The sequence below is a fragment of the Pelodiscus sinensis genome, chromosome 5 (genome assembly GCF_049634645.1).
Source record: "Pelodiscus sinensis isolate JC-2024 chromosome 5, ASM4963464v1, whole genome shotgun sequence".
NCBI lineage: Eukaryota > Metazoa > Chordata > Testudines > Trionychidae > Pelodiscus > Pelodiscus sinensis.
In genome coordinates this window covers 85,214,222-85,223,192 of record NC_134715.1, presented here as the reverse complement: position 1 = coordinate 85,223,192, position 8,971 = coordinate 85,214,222, and positions in this window count along the sequence as shown.

Here is an 8,971-nt window from a genome sequence, read left to right as displayed (position 1 = left end):
TTTCAAGGCACTTGCAATGACACAGTAAGCACATTTGATAAACAGAAAAACCAAATCAAATTCTCGGTGTTTTTAAGAGCTGCAGGGTTTGACCTTACATAGTTATTGAACAAAGGAAGCCTTCTATCATTATTATCAATTTATATTAAATTCCCCACTAGCACAAGTTTACAGAGATGAGTGCATATTCCTATTGTAAGGATAGCATGAAATAAAACAGGTTACTTAAGAAGCACATGAGATATTAAAAAGAAGTGTCCTTTAGTGATGTGTGCCATTTTAAGCCCAGTTTGGACACTTACTTGCTGTGACTTTGGGCAAATCATTTATGCCCTCTGGATTGCATCTCTGCCTGTGAAATGGAGAGAATGAAATACCTGGCAGCACCTGGAAAGTTAAAAAAACATTGACATTCTGAGGAAAAAAAACAGGGAAACACTTTACAACTTCACTGAAATGTTTGATCAGTAAAAGTTTTTAGGAACAGAAAGTGGCTCACATTGTGATATGAAAGATGGACAATCTGCTAATAGTCTTTCACCACCATACCCTAGTTCAGCAAGTTAAAACACATGAACAGACCTCTGCAGCCATGCAGAGCCCTAGTGTCATCAAGCAGGCACAGAGGGGACTGCCCATGTTCTGCAACCAAAAGTGTATTGTCTCATAATATTGAAGAGGTGTTACATGTATGTCTATGCATTTTTAATGCTACGAGGTGGTCATTATTAATTATTATGATGTTACTGTGAGTTTAAACAACTGTTAGAGCTTGTCATGGGGAATTTTTTAGGTTTTATATCTGAAGAGATAAATAAAAATTCTAAAAATAATTAAAATCGTCCTTTTAAACATAAATGAGCACCATTTTAGAGCCCTGTGAAACCAAAATCTATCTGCAGCCCAGTGAGTGTGATGACTTGGCAGTAACCTCCACTTTTGCTTACCTGTTTTCCCCTCTAGAGAGAAGGAAAGCATCTTGTTTTACTTTCCTGTTTCCTTGCTTGGAAAAATGTTACTTCCTCAGAGATTTACATTCTGACCTATGTAAATATTAGAACTGTTCTCTCTAGTCCTTTCACTTAAGCAGTGTGTGTTATTGCTAAGAATAAGTCCTTAGCAACATAGCATGGCATTAGTTATTCATCTGACATTAGCAATTTCTGAGATATTTCTTTGATTAACACTGCCTGGATTTATGCTCATATGCTGCTACCAGCCATATGGTTGATTTTTCTTAATTAGGTCTCTTGATACTGTTTAGACCCGTGTCCAAAATACGCAAATATTGTCCTGATTCCACTTGTTTCTTTTCTAAAAATAAATCCCTCCAAAACTGAATATTTTTTAAATATGATGCTTAATGTAGGTCCTACATGTAAACAAATTCTCTGTGCAGCAATAAGTAGCGAAAGAATAGTCCACTGGTTAGGATGCTAGACTATAGGGGGAATTTGTAGGTTCTATTCCCCTTTTCTGCTTGTGACCTTGGACAAACTACTCTGTCTAGCTCAAATCCTCACAGGTCTTTAGGTGCTGAACTCCTAAATTCAATTTAAAGGGACTTCACCATGTAAAATACTTTTTGAAGATCTGAGTCATAGTCTCACTTTGCCCCAATTCCGCGTCTGTAAAATGGGAATGATTATATTTTCCTATTCCACACAACTGTTGTGAAGATAAATACATCAGCGGTGATGTGCTTTGAAATCTACTAATGCATAAGTGCTATATAAGAGCTAAGTATTATATATTATGACTGTGCTATGTACATTATGCACAAATACATCTCTGTTCATATTTCAATCCTATATTTGCATTTATTTAGATTTTTTTAAATTATTCATTGCTGGTATATAGTTAAAAATGCAGGAAATGAGAAGAATATGTCCTGGTTCACAATATAATTTGTAAGGTGAGTGAAATCTGGTGCACCGGTATTAAATTGCTTGAGTGTCCATTTTAAAAAAGCGCTTGAATGGCAAGTATTTACCAAGGGAATTCCACTTTGGTAAGAAAAGGCCCTATTCTCCAAGCAAGGAGCCAGCTGACAGACCATCAACTTTGGTCAGGAGTCTGGCAGACCACACCTTCAACACAGTTGTAAAGGATTGGGAGTAATGAGGATGGATTCCTGAGAAGGCCATTAGGACTTAAGGAGTTACACCCAGGAGCCCTATAAAATTGGGGCTCATTACTAAGCAGAAAGGAGCTGAGCTGTAGTTAGTATGGAGTTGATTAATGTAGATGCCTTAGCAGTGAGGGGCTTACTGACCATGGTCATAAGCACTATGGACGTGCTGCTAAGCAGGCAGAAGGATATGTTATCATTTCAGCTGGCTATAAATGACTGACTTCTGTAGTTCAAGCAGGTCCTTTAGTTTTTGTTCTCTTTAAAATCTAAGGGGATTTGTAGTTCAATAATTAGTATAACTTGTGTTCCTGACGAGAAAGGAGGGAGAGCTGCTTTTTCTGAGACTTTTGCTGTGATACCTGTTGCCTGACTTAGGCAGCATAGACTTAACTATTAAACTTCAGTAGCACCTGGACAATCTGCAGAACAGTGAGGGAAACCTAGGCTAGTCAAGGAGGGCACCTCATGCGGCCCACTCATCTCAGTGGGCCACAGGATTGTTGTAAATAAGACAGTCTCCCAGGATAGGGGAGTTTTGCTAAATGCGTTTGCATACCTAGAATTTGGTGTGGCTGGGGGGGGGGGGGGGCGGATCAACTGAACTGTACTTTGTTTGGATGCAGAGGAAGTACAGGGCTCTTACAGTCAATGTTGTGTGCAATCAGCTTGCACCTCACTTCACATGCCTTTGATGGAAGTGCATGCCACTTTAGTAATGCCTGTAAGAAAAAAACTGTGAGGACAAAAACCAGCAGAATCTGGCAACCCTGTGCATGGGCATTAGTCAACAAAATGTCTAGTGGGCCACACGTAGAACCCAAATGGGCTGCATGTGGCCCTCGGGCTGCATGTGGCCCTCGGGCCACAGATTGCCCACCACTACTAAAATGTTACAGTACATTGGAAAGTGGGGGAAGGCTTGAAGGTTTATGTACATAGTTGCAGCAGGATGTCAGCTTCAGAAGAGTGGCAGTTTTCAGTCCAATTGCTAGTCCTTTAATTCAGCAAGATTCAAAGCTCTGATTACATGTGTTTGGCTGGAAACAATCGCAGACTTCAGTTCAGTGTAGTAAAAGGAATGAGTACCTGCTGAATAGGACTCAGTCATTAATACATATGTATTAGCTGCTGGCATTGTTTGAAAAGCAATAGATATAATTTTCATTACACTGAACCCTTTACTTAAATGGACTGTGATCTGCCATCATCTCCCCTCTGCTCTGTACTCTCCTCAAAGTGCCAAGGCAAATACAAAAGGCAATATCCTCCATGGCCCAAACCTTGTTCCCTTTTCAGGAAACAAGCCTTTTCATTCAGCCAAGCATTGAATCAGACCGTGTGACCTCATCAGACCTGCTCATACCACAAGCTTCAGCTCCTAGGCAAAAGGGAAGAGTTGTATACCTAAGGAATAGATGCCCTTCAGAAGAGTGGATTATTCCAGAAAACAAGCTCTTCTAGGGTCTCATTCCTTTCTGCAGAAATGAAGGATTCTGTGGATAAGAAGTATGCCTCTGGGAGGGAGGGCACGCTAATTGACTCATGTAGGGAATAGTGAGCGAGTCAATCATTAGGTCTTCCAACTTGTAGTTACATGATGACCAAATACGTCCAAAGAGGCTTCTTTTTACAAACTGAACATGTTTCCTGGGGAGTTTTGCTATTGACTTCAATGGGTCCAGGATTTTAATCCTAGCTAGCTGCATCACCTATAAAGACTTTTGCTTAGATTCAAGCTTTGTAGAAGTATCATATGGGTGCTGAACCAAAGTGTTACAGCCATCTGAATATCTCACTTCTAGATACATCAGCAACAACATGTTTGGGTGTCTTGTTGATTATCTGTTGTTTGCTTGTGAATGACTTTTTAATAAGCTTTTTAGTAATTTCAGCTGACATTGGAGTAGGTCAGATAAGAAATAGTACTTTATTTAAACACATAGTATTACTGAAGTTACACCAGAAATAAACTTGGCCATGGGTACCTACTGGACTTTGAAGGTGTTGTAGAAAAACTTGAGCTCAAGTTATAGCATATGCTACAAATGCTAGAATGGAAACTAGAATTTTACAGCTTATCCTGATTAATGGACCATAGCAAGGGAAAATAAAATTTGATTATTCTTATATAAAATAATTTTATCTCCCTATGTGAAGGAATCCATGGTTTACAAGAGAGATAGAGACTTTGCATACGTTGGTGTTAGCTGGTTCTGATGGCTGATTCCCATCCCCCCAAGGCTAGAATCTAATGTGAACATTCACTATCAATTGGTTCTGTTATGTGAAAAAATAGAGCAGTTCAACTTCAGCTTTTAAAGTCTTTCTCATTTCTCCAGCAGAGTTTTTGTAATGATGGCTTATGTAGTATCTGCAAAAAGAAAACCTCCCATCTGCACAAATCAATGAAATTAGAATGGCAACCAGTGCAGGGGCACTTAGCACTAGATGAAAGATCTCTCGACTCTGCCCAGGTTTTCTAGCAGTGGCATTCCGCTTTTATACTTCCATTTTACTTTTTGGGGAGGAGCTCAGATGTCAGCTATATAAACTTGAAGGATAGGTAGAAAAGGAATGAAGGACAGACTTCAGCATCCGGGAAGGGGTTGGCAGGGAGATCTGATTCTCTTGCTTGCCTGCATCAATGATTGCTTATTGGATGAAAATTTAGATGACTGTAAAACATTGAAAGTTGTATATTACAGTTCTGCTCTCCTCAGTGTCCAACCTCATGTATTTACCCAGCTTTGCTATTAAGCTAGCCTTGCCTCACTCCACACAGTGGTCTGATGCAGTGTGTTAGGACTTATCATTAATACTGTAGCTTCCTTAATTCATAGCACCTTTTGAGGTTTTTCAAAGAGCGGAAAGCATAAGATAAGGCACAAAGGTAAGAATTAAAGGGGAAGTACCTGACAGATGGGGAAGCAGAGTGAAAAAAACAAATGTACTCGGTTTATTGTGAAGAGTCAGAAAGAGAGAAGTAGAAAAGAGGCCAAGATTTGGAAAAGCATAGTGACTGAACTGGGGGAATGGTCACTATGAAGCAGGGAGGCAGAGTTTGTTGAAGAAGAATTTTGAAACCCAAAGGTAAATTGATTAGCGCTGATTGGCTCTTTGTCCAATATATTCAATTCAGCTTTTGGAGACCTGTTCCTGAGCTGAGAATTCTTATTCAAACAAAATACAGCCACGTGCTAACTATGGTTCTTATTCAAAGTCCATGACTTCAATGAGTTTCTGGATCAAGCCCCTAATACCGTAATATGCACACAGCATATTTTACCAATGTCTGGATGTGCTTTGCTGATGTATTGCTGTTTCAAAGAAAAAAAGGACAGCTCTTCAAAAGGTGCAGTTTTTTACAAAGAGTGGTAAACTAATCTGATACAGTGTAATTTACAGGACATAACCAAGGGATTGGAGACCTTTATTTTACAACTCACATCTAGGATTGCCAGGTGTCTGGTATTAACCTGGACAGTCTGGTATTTTCACCTCTTGTCCAGTAAAAAAAATCAAAAAATACCGGACACCTAAAATGTCTGGTATTTTGGGGTTTTTTCCCCTGCCAGGAGGCAAAAATCCCGGACACCTGATGACCCTACGACACACTCAGCAACTGGGCCCAGCCCCTGGACCTCCGCTCCTGGACTCCCTGCTTACCTGGTTCTGCAGGGAAGCTGCCTTCTGGCTCAACTAAGAAAACAAAATGGCCACTGGCAAAAAGCCTAAAGACCGGAAGCAAGGGGAAGCAATGCCTTCCCTGGATCTTAGTGCTCAACCTTTCCCCTCTTCCTATCCCTATTCTGACTCTGCACGCACTTAAACAGGCCATACTGTTTTATTTATTTATTTATTTATTGCTCAACAATTTTGGTTTCTCCTTTTTTTTCCCCCCTCAACAGAATTTTTTCACCTGTGTTTTATATTTTTGGGGGTGGGGGTGTTCAGTATTTTTGGTTAAACCATCTGGCAACTGTACTCAGATCCCTGATACAGGAACTAAACCATCTTCTAAGAAAAGAGAATATTCAGAAACCACCTTGTCCAAAGTCATAAGATACCACCAAAAAGAACAATGATTGGAGTGCACTGTACATAAGCCCTTATTTTTAGGAATATTATTCTTTGTTTTACATTAAATAATCTCTACAAGCTTGTCTTTGCTACTCACATCCTAATGTCCTGCTTAAATGATACCAAGGAAGGAATTGAGTCAGAATGAATATTTATTATAGAATTGAGCACAATTGAGATGGTTATTGGGAAAGCATGCTAAAGGGAAGCTTTTTATGCATTTTGAGGTTTGAAAAATAATAACACAAAGGAATAACAGCCAGTCAAATAAACCATTTCAGCTTTTCCTACTGCTGACTTGCCTAAGATTCTGTTTAATTCCTTTTCCCAGGTATCACCTTTAGAGCATACCTCTCAACTGCATCTCTTTTCAAGGGAGAGCACTCATTTTAAATTCTTTCACCCGTCCTCCATATACACTTGGTGCCCTTTTATTTTTTATTGTTGAAAAGTACAGGTTAGACCTCCTCTGATATGGCACCCTCAGGATATGACCGGTCCTGAGAGAGGGAGTTTGCCAGACCAGGGGAGGTCAGCCCCTCTGCAGATGGACTTTAAGCTCTCCGAAGGAGGCGGGGATGTCCTTTCGTCAGATCACCAGGCTCCCCTGACCTGGGCCACTGGGATCCCAGCTCAGTGTCCCCACCTCAGGTCTGTCACTGTTCTGTGGCAGCTGCTCCCTGCCAGGGCTCTCCAATCCAACAACATCCACGGTCATCTGCATTACATCAGAATTAAAGAAGCATAAAATGAAGGTTCTGGAAACAGTAATTTATGCTAAAGAAAGGAATCTCCTAGCATTTAAGTCCTGCACTGAACATCATTTTGGGGTTTTATCGTACATTGCCTCCTACATACCAGGTCTCTGGAAGGTTGAGAGGTAGGAGGTATACCCTAAAAAGAGACAAGTGCAAAACATAGACCTATTTTTATAGTAAAGGGAGCCCTCTAGTGGACAAATGAGCAAAATTGACTGCTATAATGTACCTTTTGCTCAGTATACTTATGTTTTTTCAACTGCTAATCATCATGATACCTGAGCACCTTTAATGCCATTACATAGTGGTAGGATTTTTAAGTACCTTCAGATGTGATTGTTTTAAACCTTTCACTCCAAACAGTTTTACCCAGTCTAGCATGACTTAGTATCAGATGGTTCTCAACACAATGGGCTGAAAAGTGTGAGATACTCAACCACTTGCAAAATACCATTCTGCTTCCTTAGTAAACAACTGTTTAACATGCTAAGAGATAATGCTATTTTAATAAAGCTTTTCTCTTTACACCTATGTATAAGCAAATACCTGTCACAATAAAATAATAATAACACTCAGAATCACTCCCAAAATTTGAACCCAACTGGAAGCCAACTTTTTGGATGTATGAGTTTTGTTAACTTTTTTTTAATTCGTTGGGGTTTGTATTTTTTTTTACCCTCATTCTGCACTTTCTGGTGTTCCAGGAATGGAAGCAGAAGTTTCAACACAAACACAAGTTCTTATAACTGTGGTTCAATAAGTTCTCACATCTGTGGCACAATTAGCAGGTAGTACAGAAAATCTCATAAGGAAGCCTATTTTGGCATGTTTTTCAGCCTACTTTTGTAGATGCAGAAAATTTGGAAGATATTAAGAATAATTCATAATGCTTAGTACATATTGTATTTACCTTAGTGCTTTATAGCACTGTGCAAAAGATTAAGTAATTCTCACCAAATGTTGTGTAGGTAAATATACTATCCACCCATCCTATTCCTGAGGAAGCCATCCTTAGAATCATACAGTAATCACTGTCTTTAACCCACCATCCATCTTTATCACAATTGCTTCTGCAGATCTCTGCAGTGAACTGGTAACCAGCAACAGATGAAGCAGGAAAGAAGGCAGCTTGCTCACAGAAAACATGATTAGATGCAGCTAAATTCCAACCTAAATAAGAATTTCCTAAAATCTTATGCAGCTGCCACCCTTGAAACTAAGAAATATTTTTCTCCTCGGCTACTGCACCAGCTAATTTCTATTCTGACCAATGTGTTGGATTTTGATTTGTTTTGTTATTCCAAACTGCTTCCACATCACTCAGCTCTGCCTGATGTGAGACTCTGTCAAGATCACCATATCCAGGATGCCATCTCTGGAAAGCAGCAACAATATTCTGAAACCAGCTCAAAATTGCACTTTCATCACATATAGATTTCAGCACTTCTGTAAAGCAAGACGCGCTAAAAGTGCAGGACGGAATCCGAATCAGCACTTGTGATTCAACCTCCTCATAGCTGGTGAAACATTCTTGAGAGAGACTGGCAGCGCAAAAGTATCTGAGGAAAAACCTATGCCCCTATCTACTCCAAATCACCCCTTTGTCAAGAAAACTTTCTCTTTACCTGCAAAGTCCCATAAGTTAGTGCCAGGTGTCCACCCTCCCATTGTTGAGCACAATAATCAAGAAACTAGCAAAGAGTAGCATCCAAACAAACCTATTCACCAATAGCATGCCAGGCCTCTCAGAGTTAGGTTTTAGACCACTCCATAGGACTGATAATACTAGGGACATTCATTGATAACCTCCTCCTGTTCTTTCACAGGAGAGGCCATCTCAATTCATCCTCCTGGAGATGCCCTTAGCGTCCATACTGGAGAGAGTGACCTGCTACTGTCTTGTTTCAGAGATGTAGAAGGAATTGGCGAGAAGTTAATGAAATTGCTTTCGTTCAGGATGCTTCCAGAAACTGGTGATGTTCCTTCATCCCAGTGGTCC